This window comes from Petaurus breviceps, unplaced genomic scaffold, assembly GCF_028583685.1.
Source record: "Petaurus breviceps papuanus isolate PSGF00001 unplaced genomic scaffold, PetGlider_PUasm1.0 90842, whole genome shotgun sequence".
Lineage (NCBI taxonomy): Eukaryota > Metazoa > Chordata > Mammalia > Diprotodontia > Petauridae > Petaurus > Petaurus breviceps.
The window spans coordinates 9,351,603-9,368,154 of NW_027187358.1; positions in this window are offsets into that span (position 1 = coordinate 9,351,603).

A 16,552-nucleotide genomic window follows, 5' to 3' on the forward strand; every position below is an offset into this window, starting at 1 on the left:
TTTCAAACATGGGACCCAGCCTTTGAAAAGGCCCACACTCAAGAGATGGCATGTCCTCTACAAGAAACAGCAAGGAGGCCATTTCCATGTTACTGGATTATATAGACGTCATAAAGTGGTAAATCACTTGATCTCGATGGATCTTGATTTGTCGATCTGTAAGATAAGAATAATACTGCTTTCTATCTTACAGGAAAAATCAAGTGAGAAATGTATGTGAAAGCCAGAGCTATCATCACATTAGGGGATTTGGGGACCCTGCCCTATTTAAGGATGTGCAGGCCTCAGTGGGAAGTATTTGCCCAACCATCCAAGTTATTTATATTTTTATAACTCTCTCTGGGGCTCTGTTAATTCAACTTAATAAATATCTATTGAGTACTGACTAGGGAGGTATAGGTACTGCACCGGGACTGGTGGGGAAAAAGATAAAAATGAAAGTCTGTCCTCAAGGGTTTTACATTTCAGGCATGGGGAGGCAGAAGGGAGAGAACATGAGCTGTATAATACAAGGTTGTGTATGATAGAGTCAGAGGACAAATCCAGACAAATCAGACATGGAAGGATGGTCCCTGTAACACAGAGAACAGAGACTAAATGTTCTTGAGTTCTCATAACAGCTAGTAGTCTAGTTAAGTTAGAATATAGAGTATGTGAAGGAGAGCAGAGGAAAACAACCAGGTAGGTTGGAGCCTAATGGGGGAGAGCCAATTATATAAAATTCACTTGCTTCCTTTTGAAAAGGTGGAGTCAAGATAGCAGAGAAAGATGAAGCAGGACAGCCTAGCTCCTCACCAAACCACTTCACTTCCACAAAGATCTAGAATGCATACTAGACATAATTTTGATTGAGGGAGCCAAGATAAAGTCATATCAATTCCTTTTTTTTCTGCCCAGGGCAGCATTGTAAAATAGATGCAGATGGACCCGTAGACACTGGGTACAGCGTCTGCCCAGCCTGTTGTGTACAGAGCAATCTAGCACCCAGGGCAGGAAAAAAGGGCCAATACTGGGCACCAAGGCAGGAAGCACCAGAACTGAAAGGGATGCTGGGGATACATGAGCTAGTGCAGGGTGCAAGAACGGTTACCACCTGGGAGCTCTGTTGCCCACTGCTAAGTTCCAGGTCATGAAACCAAGCAAAGAGGAGTAATAATGAGCCTGGACCATAGCTTTGCCCTGATGAAAGGACAAGTTCTGGAAAGCAAACAGGACTTCTGTGGTTTTGTTGTTGTTTGTCCTGTGTTCTCAAAGAGAATCATGACATCAGGGAGGTGATGCCATGACGTGCAAGTGAACTGGATTTAAGTGAGGCAGGGCTGTGCAAAGTCACCAGCCTCACTTTCTCCTCCAGAACCATCTAGGTCCTTTGGCAAGATATAGATCAGAACAACTGGAGATGGCTCCTGTGTGGCTTTAATCCCAAGAGCAAAGCAGCTGGCTTTGCTGGCCTCTAGCCCATGGCAGTATGGAAGGCTGCTATGGAATAATCAGATCAGGATTCCTCGATGAAAGGGAATCAGCAATTTGGTCACTATTAACCTACAGAGTGTCCCGGTGACTTAATAGTGGTTGAATCCAGCAGCACCCTTCCAATACTTTCAAAAAGGGACAAGTTAATAGACCCAAACATAGGTTAGGAACTTGCAGAGTTCAAACCAGAAGGGCACTGAGGCATCCTTGGCCTAGGTCACATCATTCTGTGAGCATTGAAAGTTTTCAGATCCCCATACCGAGCTGTGGGGAATGATACATGAGTATAGAAGATCAGGCCACACATCCCTCATGCCCACACACACCCCCGGAAGTGTTCAGAGCCCAGTACTAACATAAAGTCCAAAATCAAGAAGTAGGCTGGAAGAATGAGCAAGCAAAAGGAGAATCAAACCGTAAAGAACTATTGCGGCAACAGGAAAGCTTAAGACACAAATTCAAAAGAAGAGAGTGATTCAAAAACATCTACAAGTAAAGCCTCAAAGGAAAACGCAGCTTGGACACAAGTCCAAAAAAAATTCCTAGAAGAATTAAAGCAAGAGTTAAGAAAAGAGTCAACAATGACTTTAAAATCCAGATAAGAGTGGTATGGTGGGGGAGAGAGAATGGAAAATAAATGAGAGCTATGGAAGAAAGAATTGAAAAAATAATTAATAGCTTGCCATAAATTTTCCAAAACCTTACCCAAGCAACAAACTCCCTTAAAATTAGAATTGACCAAATAAAAGCTAATGTCTTTGTGTATCATTAAGAAATAATAGAACAGAGTCAAAAGACTGATAAAATAGAAGAAAATGTGAAATATCTCATAGGAAAAACAACTGACATTGAAGACAGATCAAGGAAACAATTTCAGAATCACTGAACTATTGAAAGTCTATGAACAAAAAAGTAGCCTAGGTACCATATTTATAAGAAATAGTAAAAGAAAACAGTCCAGGTATCTTAGAACTAGCAGGCAAAGCGGAAATTGAAAGAATCCACTAGTTACCTTCTAAAAGAAAACTCAAAACGAAAACTCCCAGGGGTATTGTAAACAAAATCCAAAGGTCTCAGGTAAAGACAAAAATACTGCAAGCAACCAAAAAGAAAGAATTCAAGTACCAAAATGACACAGTCAGGATCATACAAAATTTAGCTGCCACCATTAAGAAGGAGAAGAGAGCTTGAAATACGATGTTCAAGAAAGCAAAAGATCTAGGCTTATAACTAAAAATAACTTACCCTGCAAGACTTAATATAAGTCAGGGGGAAATTTTTATCTTTAAAAAAATAGAGGATTTCTAAACATCCTTGATTAAATGACCAAAGTTTTGAAGGGCAAACATAGGAGTCAAAAGAAGCGTAAAAAGTTATATATGTGTGGTATATGAAGGTGATGGAATGCTATTGTGCTATAAGAAATGAGGAAGGATTTGATTTCATAAAGACCTAGGATTCACATTTCTTAAGGACTTGTTGTGAAATAACATACTATTTACCTCCAGGTAAAGAGCTGATGGGCTTAAAATGCAGATCGAAGCATATTTTCTCTTCATTTCTTTTTTTGGGCACACTAGTGCAAGAATATGTACTTCTTGTTTATACATATTTATAATGACTTTTGTTTTTCTTATCTTCTCAGTAGGCAGGGGAAGGAAGGTGAAAGCAAGAGAATTCAAAATTGAAAATAAAATTTAATTTCAAAAAAAATTTTCTTTGAAAAGCACAAATCACTGTAGGAATAGAAGGCACTGTTACTGAATTATTTGGAAACTAGAGAGAGGGGGTTATTTTTCTCCCCAGAGTTACTTTTATATTCACTGAAAGAGTCTGAAGCAGGCTACTCTGTCTTTTTCCTGGGTCACATGGTCCACTGTAGGGGGTGGTTGGATATGCAAGCCTTTCAAAGAGACAATCATCAAGGTCAGATCAATGGGTCAGACCCAAAACAGTGACCGGACACAGCCCTTACAAAAGAATCCTAGAAGCTGGAGTTAGAGAAGGAATTAAACCCTCTCTAGACCCATCCCCTTGCCTCTTTCTTGTGGATTTCACATTCTTGTTTGAAATTTATACCCTCTGTTCTACCTTGCACCTATAAGATTAGCAGAGATGTAGAAAAGAGAAATGACAATTGTTGGAGGGACTGTGTGAAGATAGGTACACTTGGCACCCTATTGGTAGACTTGTGAAATGTTCCAATCATTTTGTAAAGAAATTTGGAATTGTACCTAAGAAATCAATAAGAACTATATAGATTGGCCCAGCAATGCCACTGCTAGGTGCATACTCTCAGGATATCAAAGATGGAGAGAAAGTACCCATACATATGAAAAAAGTGTTTATATCAACACTCTTTATTATAGTAAAGCTCTGGAAACAACATGGGAAATGGCTGAAGAAATTATGATTTATCAGAATATTATTGTTCCAAAAGCAATAAAGTTCAAATCTGGTGTCAGACACTTCCTAACTGTGTGACCCTGTGCAAATCAGCAAACCTTATTTGCCTCAGTTTCCTCATCTGTAAAATGAGCTGGAGAAGAAAATGGCAAACCACTCCAGTATCTTTGCCAAGAAAACCCCAAATGTGTCCCGAAAATTCAGACATGATTGAAAAACGACTCAACAACAAGAAATGATGAATGAGATCGATTTAGAGAAGCCAGAGAAGACTTCTATGAATTGATGCAGAGTGAAGTTAGCAGACCAAGAGAGTAATTTGTACATTGACTGTGACATTGTAAAAGACAGCTTTGAAAGCAAGAATTAATCAATCATCACTCTAGAAGACCGATACTGTACTTCCTACCTCTTAGGAAGGAAGTGATAGACTCTAGATACAGAACGAGATACTTTTTCAGAAAACCAATGTAGCACAAATTTGTTTCGCTTGACTACACTGCTTTGTTATAATGAAGGAGGAATATGAAGGGGAGGGGTCATAGCAGTCTAAAAAAGAAGGGGAAAGAATATCAATAAACCACTTTTTAAATGCACAGAAGAAAGAAGGCAATTCAGAAGGAGGCAGAGACAAGATGGACAGTATTGGTACTAGTATGTTCAATTTGATGTCTACTTTTGAAAAAAAAAACAAAGTGTACATGGTGGAGTCACAATTTCATATGCAATCATCTTTTTCTGTCCTTCAGATATGGAATGCTTGAATTTGTTAATGACTGTGAAGTTCATAAGAAAAAAAATTAAAGAAGGATAATTATACCCTTTGCATAATTGGAGATAGTCAGAACCAGGACAAGACACTTGTGAACTGAGGAAAAGGTTTGAAATCATGCCCTCTGTGTGTTAACTGTTTGCCAGAAGTTTTGAGCCTTTGCTGTAACATATATGACTTGCTTTTAATAAATCACCATTGCTCACACAGATGTAGCCTATCACAATTTACCAAGTGCTTTCCTCATAGCAACAATATGAAGTAAGTAGAGCAATTACTGTCATCCCCAAGGAAAACCTTGGAGAGGTTGTGTCTTGCAAAGGACACAGGGATTTTCTGACTTTAAAAATAAAAACTGCAAAGTTCCTTTAATGACTTCAAGCTTCTGATTCATCTTTTTAATCTTTTATAAGACTTGTTTTTTTAAACACCAAGATTCTACTGGTGTTGCTGTATGGCATCATGACCCGAAATGCAATGGTCTCTGAAGAAGTAAAAATGGGTATTACACAGAGGACAAAGGAGAGGAGCATAGTGGGTGTAAGTAGTGGGCTGCAACATGTAGCCAATGAGGAACTTCAAAGGAAAGTAGGATGTAACAGATGTCATCAAAGAAGCATATGAAGAGAAGGCAAGATGTACCGGTCACGTTGCTGGGGCAAGGCACAGCAAGGGGATGGTCTGAGTGCTTCACTCAGTTATCATTCTCATAATGTTAGGAGAAACTGAGAAAGAATTCCAGTATGTGTAGTGGGATCCAGGGAGAATATGGACAAGAGTCTCACAGGATGGGAAGATGTGGATATGACTAGCAATCTACATCACGGAATGAAAAATTTCAAATTAATGAAAGGTGTTGGAAGATTTTCAAAATTGGTTATAAAATTAAATTATACAATTAATTTATATATGATAGAATAATTCTACATCATATATAATAATTATTCATATAAAATAATTACATAATATAATTATACAAAGTAATACTTATAAGTTGACATCATAAGATCATAGATTTGGAGCTGAAAAGAGACCTTAGAGGCCATCTAGTCCAAACCCAGCTCATTTTATAGTTGAGGAAACTGAGGAAATTAACTGAAGTTAATTTGTTAAATAACTTGACCAAGGTCACATAGGTAGTGTCAGAGATGGGCCCAGGTCCTCTGACTCTTGAGCTAGGTTCCACTTTTTTCATCCACTGATACATTGTGCTCTATGTTATTGTTTTTGTTAATTGTTTTCAGATACTTCCAACTCTTAGCAAAGATACTGGACTGATTCACCATTTCCTTCTCCAGCTCACTTTACAGATGAGGAAACTGAGGCAAATAGAGGTAAGTGACTTTCCCAGGGTCACACAGCTAGTAAATGTCTGAGACCAGATTTGAACTCAGAAAGATGAGTCTTCCTGATTCCAAGCTCAGCACTCTATCCACCTCACCACCTAGCTACCCCTATTCTATACCCTAGGTGTCCCCTCTATTATACCTACCTTTAGAGGGGAGGTTACTGGTCTCTGGGGAGGTTACTGGTATCTGGGAGGTCTTATTAGGGCTTTGCCCATGGAATCTGCTTCATAGATATTTGTTAAATTAAACTGAATCTCTTTGGTGAGAGAGTGTCCTGGTTTTTGTATTACACCACTCTCACACCCTATTGACCAAACAGCCAAATGGGCCACTTAAGACTATCAGGCAGTTGATTGATAATAACTAGAAATAAGGCAGAGTTGAGATGTAACAAACATATGCTTATATTCACTCTCTTAACTCTCAGTTAAGCAACCCTCAGGTCAAAGCTCTTCAGTTCCTTCTGGAAGGTATGGACAAATACAGCCAGTCCCTCCCTGCTCTTATTGTCCATTGAGGAATTATTGTATAGTGGAGTGTTGGAATTGAGGTTTGAAGAGACCTGGATTTGAACCCAGCTCCAAAACTACCTTCTCTCTCTCCAGGCCTCACTTTTCTCATCTGTAAAATGTAAGGGCTGAATTAGATAATCTGAGAGGCAGCTTCCAGATCTAAGATCTGTGGCCAATTCCGAGACTGTGATGGGCAGTGAAGGGCTAGGCACCCTGAATTTTATCTATTAGCAGAGATGGGATTCAGTAACTATGGTTGTAATGGCTCCCTTTCTCTCCTTGGTCAATCCTACCCATTCTTTAAGATCCAATCCAAGTTCTACCTCTTCCAAGAAGCCTTTGCTGATTGCTCCCTTTCCTCTTAGTTTAGCATCGGATTCTTTGCTGTTTGCTTTTCTGTTTCCTGAGTATGTGCATGACCTTGTTGCATCTCATCTATGAGGTCCCTGAGAACAAAGGGCAGGTCTGATTTTTCTTTCTTATTCACAACAACATTTATGGCAGGACTGAGCACACAGTAGATGCTTAGTAAATGTCTAGAACTTAGAGGAGATACAGATAGTTTAGATAAAGAAAAAAGAACAGGGGTGGCTAGGTGGTGCAGTGAATTGAGCACCGGCCCTGGAGTCAGGAGGACCTGAGTTCAAATCCGGCCTCAGACACTTGTCACACTTATTAGCTGTGTGACTTTGGGCAAGTCACTTAACCCCAACTGCTCTCCAAAAAGCAAAAAAAAAAAAAGAATAAATCATTGATTTTTTAAATAACCCTATAGTTTTTGGAAATTATCAACAATCAATGACAGAAGAGATCTTCCCCTTTCAAATATGAGAAGAAACATCACTAGAGGCCCCTCAGACTTCCTGAGAAGTGTATAAACACTTCCCTATCCCCTTCACAGAAGTATACTTCATCTTTTTTGTTTTGTTTTTTTGTTGGGACTGCCTGATGTACTTGCATAAGATCATAGCTGCAAAGCAGAAAGGGACCTCAAAGGCCATGAAGTCCAACCTCCTCTTTTTACAGATAAGGAAATGGGGCCCAGATCATGTAGGCAATATCAGAGACAGCTGGGTATGTAACTCAGTGGAGAGAGTGCTGGTATGGGAGTCAGGAAGGCTTGAGGACAAATCCTGCCTCAGATACTTACTGACTGAGTAACCCTGGGGGAGTCACTTAAAAACTGTCTGCTTCAGTTTCTTCATTTGTAAAATGAGGGTAATAATAGCATTTACTTCCCATGGCTGTTATGAAGAACAAGTGAGACAGTGTAGGACAAGTGCTTTGCAAACCTCGGAAGCACTATGCAAATGCTAACTATTATTATTTGAAGTCAGGTCTCTTGATTCCAGAACCAACAGTCTGCAGGTAGGTCTTATTATCATTATTAGTTTATTGATTCATTGATTGGCTGTGAAGTTAGAGATGGAAGTTGCTAGGGCTGGGACGTCCCCTCCAGGTCTTTTTCCTTCCACTGTCCCTCTGGATTCCCCCAGATTAGCCGGGACATCTGCTGTGTAATCTTTGCTATCTTCAATGTGATCTGGTCTACGCTGTTTCTGCAGGAGGGAAGCGCGTGGGGCTGATTTTGCCTATAAGTGGGGAACCTTAGACACCCCTGGAGAAGCCATTGAGGAGCCCAGGCCCCAGTTCAGGGTGAATTGCTCACCCTCCCTCTGTCCCCATTTTCCTACAAGTCTATCCTGTGGCCTGGACCCCATCCTAGGCACTTGAGAGAATGGAAGCAAGTCCTGCCTTGCCGTTAGGGGGCTGGGTGGGGCACTGGAGATTAGACCTCCTAGTCACTGAGAGGAGAGTGTGCATGATTCTGACTGTGAAGACCAAGGGGAAAGTACTGGGGATGGGAGCAGTAGGGAAGCTGCCTGGAGGAGATGGGCAGGAAAAGGGCATTCCAGGGGTCCATATCAGGACCAACACTCATCCAATATAGTGTGGCTGGTGAGGCAGGAGCCATCCCCTCCCTGGGCCCCAAGTTTCTCATAAAATGAAGTGGCTTATCTCTAAGATGGTTCTGAAGGTATCTTCTGACTCTAAATCCTCTGGTCCTATAAGGCTGGGGTATGGGAAGGATTAGGGCTAGATAGCAAAGGGCCTTGAATACCAGTCTGCTGACGTTCTCCTTAGAACAAGAGTGCCCTTAGGAGCCATAGAAGGTACCTGAGTAGGGGGGCCAGTGCTGGTCTCAACATTGCATCCCTCTACAGGGTATCCGGTGGATCAGTCCTGTGACCAGTGCTGAGGAGTTTTATTACCCACCCTGGAAGCGGCTCCTCTTCCAGCTGCTGGTCAGCCTGCCAGTTTGTGCCACCTGCCTCATTGGGGGTTTCCCGCTCATGCTTGGCTGCTTTCAGCTGCAAGTAAAATGCCTTTCTGCCTACCCCTCCCCAAGACCAGGAACCAAGGACCCACCTCAGCCCCAGGAAAAGCCCTGATTCTAGCTCTAGGCTGAATGCTGACCCCAGCCCTAAACTGCATCTGGGACCCCAACCCCAGGCTGACTCTAGGACCTTAAGCCCTGACTCCAACCCCAGGTTAAGTCTAGGACCACAGTTCCAAGCTGAGCCCTGAACCTAGCCCCAGACTGAATCCTCATCTCCAGCCTCAGTCTGAGTCCTTAGGCCCAGGCAGAGAGCCCTGATGCCAACTCCAGGCAAAATCTAGGATCCCAGCTGCAAACAACCTGACCGGACCCCTTTATTCCCCATGTGGCAGGAGCTGGTGCTCAGTGTAAAGGGGCTGCCACGCCTTGTCCACTTCCTGCCCAAGGTTGGCCTGGCCCTCTTGATCAGTGCCTGTGTTGAGGCCTACAAGAAGCTTGCCTATTGGCTTAATGACATGGGTATGCAATGGACCCTACCCCTGCCCAGAAAGACTAAACTCCAGGCCTCAAGGATAAGATTCCCACCCTGTCTCTTAAATAACTGGGGATGGGAGAGGTGGGGAAAGGGTGGTTGCTGGGAATGTTGGTTGTTTTTCTTTAGGGGTATCAGAGAACCATGTCCTCTGAGCCTAGCCAGTTGGAAAAATAGGAAAGAGCATTAAGGATGTGCCTTGTGACCCAGAGCTGTCATTGCCCAGCCCTTTGGAGTTCTCTGTGCTTAAAACCTCAGGCAGCTCACAGCCCCGACCAGCACATAAGACTTTACCAAGAACACACACAAAACAGAGGGCACAGAGATGCCAGGGAAAGCCACCCATTAAATACTGGGCCTCCAGAATCTCATTGCTTGGTTTCACAGAGGTCTAAACTTGGCCTTCCTAGCCAGGCAATCAGCAATTCCTAGCCATTTTGGAAATATTAACCCTGAGACTCTGGGTTTCTTTTATCTACAGCCTACAGGTAATCTCTTAGTGAGAGAATAGCAAATGCTCTCCTCAGTGCTTTTGGCAGCAGATGTTACCCTCCAATTCCCACAGTTCAACTACCAGGCCTCTGATTGTATTAATTGTGTGTCTGTGTGTGTGTGGGGGGGGGGGGGGTAGATGTCCCTTTGGGGACAATCCAAGGCGCCAACACCTGCCCCACATCACACCTCTCCCTTTGGCAGAGAACTACGCTCAACAGAGTGCCTATGAGAAACACCTCATTGTCAAGATTGTTTTGGTGAGTGAAGGTTTTTGTCTATGCCACTGAGGCCATGGTCTAGCCCTGAAGGCTCTAGAACTGGGGACTTTCTTTTACACTTTCTGACCCCAAAGTCCCAGTTCCCACATAATTGGCTGAGCCAATCACTGCCTCCAAATAGGAATGTGCACAGACCCCCAGTGCCCTAGATACCTTGTTGGGGTATGTCTTTGGGCCCCTGTCCCAAGCAGAAGGTTTGGTTCCTCCCCCTCTTCTGCTCAGTGCCTGCTACACTGTCCGGGACAGAGGGAAGAGGGGAGGAAGAGCTGGTCATTTAAATCCAAAGTTCAGTTTCTCCTGGCCATAGGAACTTGGTGGAGAAAGACATTGCTATGGGCTTGAGTTCATCAGGGAGGACTTACTGGAGGAGGTGGGCCCAGAAGGATGGCTAGGGTTTTGAGGAGTAGAGAAACTGGGGAGGATGTTCTAGACTGAGGAAAGAAGCCAGGCAGGGGGCTTGGCTTGGCCTTGCTTCCCTCAAGGTCCTAGGCTCCCCAGACTCAGCCCAGCCCCTCAGCCCCCTCTCTCCCACCCTATCCTGCACCCCAGTTCCAGTTTGTAAATTCGTACCTGAGTCTTTTCTACATCAGTTTCTACCTCAAGGACATGGAGAGGCTGAAGGAGGTAAGAGGTCCAACCCCCATGAGGTAGGTCTTATTATTATCCCATTTTGCAGATGAGGAAACTGAGGCAAGCAGAGTTTAAGACCCTGCCTCCCAGGGTTATTGTGAAGATCAGATGAGATATAAAGTGCTTTGCAACCCTGAAAGTGCTACATAAATGCTATCAGGGCAGCTAGGTGGTACAATGGATGGAGTGCCTGTGAGTCCAGATCTGACCAAAGACACTTACTAGCTGTGTGACCCTGTGCAAGTCACCAAACCCTGTTTGCCTCAGTTTCCTCATCTATAAAATGAGCTGGAGAAGGAAATGGCCAACCACTCCAGTATCTTTGCCAAGAAAATCCCAAACGGGGTCATGAAGAATTGGACATGACAGAAATAACAACAATCATATGAAGACAGTCCTATGACCCGAGAGGTATTTCTTTCACTCCCACAGTCCCAAGTTCTTCTCCTGGCCTTATAAAAGATGAAGATTACTTTAGACCAAGATTAACTTCCTTCCCACGGTGGAGTTAGTCATGGGTAGACATGAGTAGTGTGGGGTCAGAGTTTTTGACAGGGGTGAAAGTCATTCAGTTTTTCTTTTTCTGACATCTAATCATTTTCTGTTCCTTGTACAAGGCACTATCACCATGGTTATATCTTTATGAGAGTTAGACCCAGAAGGAATCTTTAGAGATCACATCCTCTAATACTATCACTTTGTACATGAGCAAACCAAGGCCAGAAAGGGTAACTTGAACATATAGTAAAGACCAATCTGGGATTTGAACTCAAGTCCTTGGAATTCAAATCTAGTTCTCTTCCTACTGTACAATGTTGCCCCCTCAAGTGTGCTGGGTGTTACATGCTTCTAAAGAATTATAGCATATTTATTTGGCAGTAATTTGGCAGATTTGTCAGTTTACCAGAAGCCAGGCTCTGCCTAGGTATGATTAACTATCTAACCTTCTCTTGTCCCTGGTCCATTTGTCTTTAGTATTGCAGGAATGAGAGTGGAGCAAAGCCAACAGTTGTTGACATTTTTAATAGAGAAATAGCCTTGGGTTTGTTTACTCTTTTTTTTTGAGATAATATAATTCAATCTTTCCCTCTGACTTAGTACCCTGAGCAACAGATGACTATAGAGAGTTTTGCATTTTTAAAGTTATGCAATCTAGATGTACGTCACCTAAAAAAACTCAATACATTTATAAGATGATCATCCACTTTACAAGAATATTTAAATAAGATTCCTTAGCTGGGTACAATGGGGATTACCTGCAGTTCGTGCTACTAGCGATGGTGACATTAATGGATCCTTTGAATTCAGGATGCAGTCGGGCTAAAGTCCATCCTCTAAGTTCAGCACCTATATGGTGAGCCCGCCTCCAACCCCAGTTGAGATAACAAAGCCTAAGGAGCAAATAAATCACTCCAGGTTGGTAATAGAGGAAGCCAAAGTTCTGTGTCAATTAAAAATTTTTTAAAGTGCTAAAAAAAATGCTAACTAAAAAAAAACACCCCAGACTGATAATAGAGGAAGCCAAAGTTCTGTGCTAATAAAAAATGCTAATTAAAAAGCATGAGTGGCAACTGCCCACGTGTCCTATACAAGATATCAAGAACCAGTCTCTCCTTCACTCTCCCAAAAAGGATTCCTCTGTGAATGCATTTAAGTTAAGGCTTTGGCTTGTAAAATTTCAAGAGGTAAACTATGGTGTAAAATGCAATCTAAGTATAAAGGTTTATTTCTTGTACACCAACTTTGAATTATCAAGATCAAATGGGAACTGGGAGCTTTTTCCATATCCATGAAACACAGGCTCCATTTGTTCCTGTGCTCAGTTTAGAACGGGGAGATGGCTGGAGGGAGAGGCAAGATTAGGCCATTTCATTCATTCTTTCTATTCACCAGGCATCTGTCAAGGATCAACCCTGTGTTCCAAAGGTTACATGAGCTACGATACAAAGTGGTCACCTGGCTTCTGTTTTGTAGGAGCTTCAAGTCTAGAAGGAGGGAGAAGACAGGCACACTATGTTGTCTAGCAGGGGGGAAAAAAGCCTGCACCAAAGAGGTACAAAAAGCTGTTAGGAAAATTCAGAATAGTGGGAGGTTCTTTTTTGAATGACTTTGAAGCTGGGACATGGAGCAGAACTGAATCTACAAAAGGGCATGTCCCAATTATACTGCACAGATACACTGGCGCCCACAAGTTGTTGTTTCTATAGATTGGATCTAATAAGGTAGGGGCAGATAGATGTCATTTGGAGTCATGAGATAGACCTTCTGCCTTCAGAGTCTTTTGGAAAGCCTTGGGCTATTTCCTTTAAATCAGTGAGGGGCACTGTCAGTCACTCAACAAGCATTTATCAAGCACTTACTGTATACTGGGGACTATGCTAAATGTCATCAATAAGCATTCATTAAAGACCTACTATGTGCCAGGCAGCACTGGGGATCAAAGACAAGACTGAAACAATTTCTACATTTAAGGAAATTAAATACTAATGTGTAAGGGTGTGCTGGTAAATGTTTAACAACCAGCTCCTGGGTGGGAGGGAATGTCTAACTAATACACATTTAAGTTTAATCTGCATTTTTAAAAAATTTTTTCTATCACTTTTTTAGGTCCAGACAATCGACATAATCCTGAAAGTCAAAGACAGAAAGAAATATTGCATATGCAGTAAAATATTTGTAGAGACATTTTTTTGTGTGGTGGCAAAGACTAGATACAAAATAGAAGAAGCCCATTATCTGGGGATGGCAAAAAAGAAAAAGTTGCAGTATCTCATTATAATGAAATATTACTGTACCATAAGAAAAGATGACTATGATGAATATAGAGAAGATGAATGTAAATTTACATGTAAATTAAATGTAAAAAATGTAAAATGTAAATTGAAGTAAGTAGAATCAAGACTGCCTTATGCTCAATGTCTACAACAATGTAAATGGAAAAGTACGGCAATAACACAATATATACAATGACCAAATTTGATCCGAAAGAAGAGAAAACGGACCTCCTTTCCTTATTTGCAAAGGTAGCAGTCTATCACTGTGGAACAAATACTGTCAGACTCAGGTTAGATGGTTAGTTTTGACCAATTAGGTTTTTTCCTCTTTGTTATACAGGGCGACTTTCTGGGGAGGAACGAGGGAAGAAAAATATTTACATATAAAACTACTGTAAGAATGAAGGTGATATGGGGCATTTAGGTGGCATACTGAATAGAGCACCGTCCCTGGAGTCAGGAGGACCTGAGTTCAAATTCGGCCTCAGACACTTTACACTTGGTAGCCATGTGACCTTGGGCAAATCACTTCACCTCAAATGCCCTACTCTTCCCCCTCCAAAAAGAAAAAAAGTTATTAAAAAAAAAACAAAAACAAATTTAGATCTTCCTTTACACAATCACTTGAAATTTTCAAACTTTAATCATAGGACTATAGATTCAGTGCTGGAAAAGACTTGAACGTCATGTTGTTCTATCCCCTCTTTTCAGGCCAAGCTAATCAATAAACATCTATCACAATCACTTTTTTTTCTGTCAGGCACTGTGCTAAGGCCTGGGAATAGGAAGAAGGGCAAAAAACAGTTCTTACTCTTAAGACATTCACAGTCTAACAAAGGAGACAACATGCAAACCTCTATGTACAATTAAGTTATATGCAAGATAAATTGGAAATGATCAACAGAAGGAAGACACCGGAATTAAGGGGAATCAGGAAAGGCTTCCTGGAGAAGGATGGAATTTTATCTGGGACTTAGAGGAAGCCAAGGAAGTCAGGGTGGCAGAGGTGATGAGGGAAAGCATTCCTGGCATGGAGGACAACCAGAGAACATCCCCAGAGTCAGGAGATCGAGTGTCTTATAGGTGGAAGGGTGGTGGAAGGTGTTTAAAAAACTGGAAAGGTAGGAAGGGGCCAGGTTGAGAAGGCCTTTAAAAAGCCAAACAGAGTATCTAGTTTTTCATCCTGGAGGTAGTAGGGAACCACTGCAGTTTACTGAAGTGAGATCATTTTGATATTTTGTGTGTGTGTGCGCGCGCGCGCGCGTGTGTGTGTGTGTGTGTTGGAGGGGGGGAAGGCAAGGCAATTGGGGTTAAGTGACTTGCCCGAGGTCACACAGCTAGTAAGTGTTAAGTGTCTAAGGCCAGATTTGAACTCGGGTCCTCCTGACTCCAGGGCTGGTGCTCTATTCACTGTGCCACCTAGTTGCCCCAATTTTGATATTTTGACAAGATCATTTTGACAGCTAAGTGGAGAGAGACTGGTGGCTGGGAGGCCAACCAGGAGTATTTTGCAGTACTCCAGACATGAGGTATTGAGGGTCTGCACACCAAGGTGACAAAAGTATCAGAGAAAAACTGAGATGTGTTACAGAGGCAAAAATCAACAGAACTTAGCAACAGATTTTATAAGGGGGCTGAGAGAGAGTTGAATGAGGAGTGACACCTTTGTTTTGAGTCTGGGTGACTGGAAGACTGGAGAGTTCACACAAAGTTTCTCTACTCAGGTCATGCTGGCTTTGTTTCTGTATCACTAGTAATGCAGGCTAAGAAACATGAAAACTTTATTGCAAATGGGTGCCACAAACCTCTCCAAAAATTAATGCACAAGAAGAGGGCTATGCTGGGCCAAGTCATGACAGTTGCCTGAAGTAGTTGACATTATTTTCCAACGCTAGAGGTAGTACAAATTCATTGTCTGGCGATTTTATATCTGAAGTGTGGTGGCAAGAGTCTTCTAGAGTTTCTGGGATAGCCATTCCATATTGTCCAATAAGAGATTGGTTTTTGTGTGTGTGGTGGTGAGTGAGCCAGTCTAGGTGGGCATCAAACCTTATTCTTGATGCCTTCATCATCAATTCATTCATTAATTCAGAAAACATTTATTAAAGGCCCATTCTGTGCCAGACCCTGTGCTAGGCACTGAGAATAAAAAGAAAAAAAAAGCAATATTGTTCTGTCCTCAAGAAGCTTATACTCCATTCAGGGAAAATAACACATACACACATATATCCAGAAAATTAAGTACAAAGTAAGGGGGAGTGTTAGCAATGAAGAGAGTGGGATCAGGTGTAGTATAAGAGGTAGAATTTGAACTAAAATTTAAAGGAGACTAAGGATTCTATGAGCTAGAGATAAGGAGGGAGTCTGCTGTAGGAGAGAATTCCAGAAATTTGAGCGTATTGGAGAAACAGAAGGAAATGATAGATTGCTGCCAATTTGCTTCATGCAAGGTATAAATGTGTGACAATGTCCTTTTGTGACAAGATCATACAAGACATGCCCTCTCCTTTTTCAGCTACATCATACGTAATTGAGAACTCGGCAGATATGCCTAGAAAGCCAAGGTGGAGCCAGATTTTTAAAAGCCTTGAGTGACAAGCTAAGGAGTTTTGTCCGGATAAATCCTTCAGAAGTTTTTATGAAACCATTGCTCACCAACCTCTCCTTCTTTGAAGTCCATGCTATTCACCTCTACCACCTAATCAAAATGCTGGTAGCTGTTATCTACATGCCTCCTGGTCACTTCCTTTCCTTCCTCAATGATTATTGTACATGGCTCACAGTATTTCTCTTCTTTACAACTCCTGTCCTCATACCAGGTGACTTCACCCTATACACTCAGTTCCTCAACCTACTCACTTCTCATGATCTACTCCTCCATCCCACCTCAGCCACACACCAAGATGGTTATATCCTCGATCCTGCCGTCATTCACAAATGTACCATCTCCATTTTCAAGAATTCTGAAATCCCCTGATCTGACCATAACC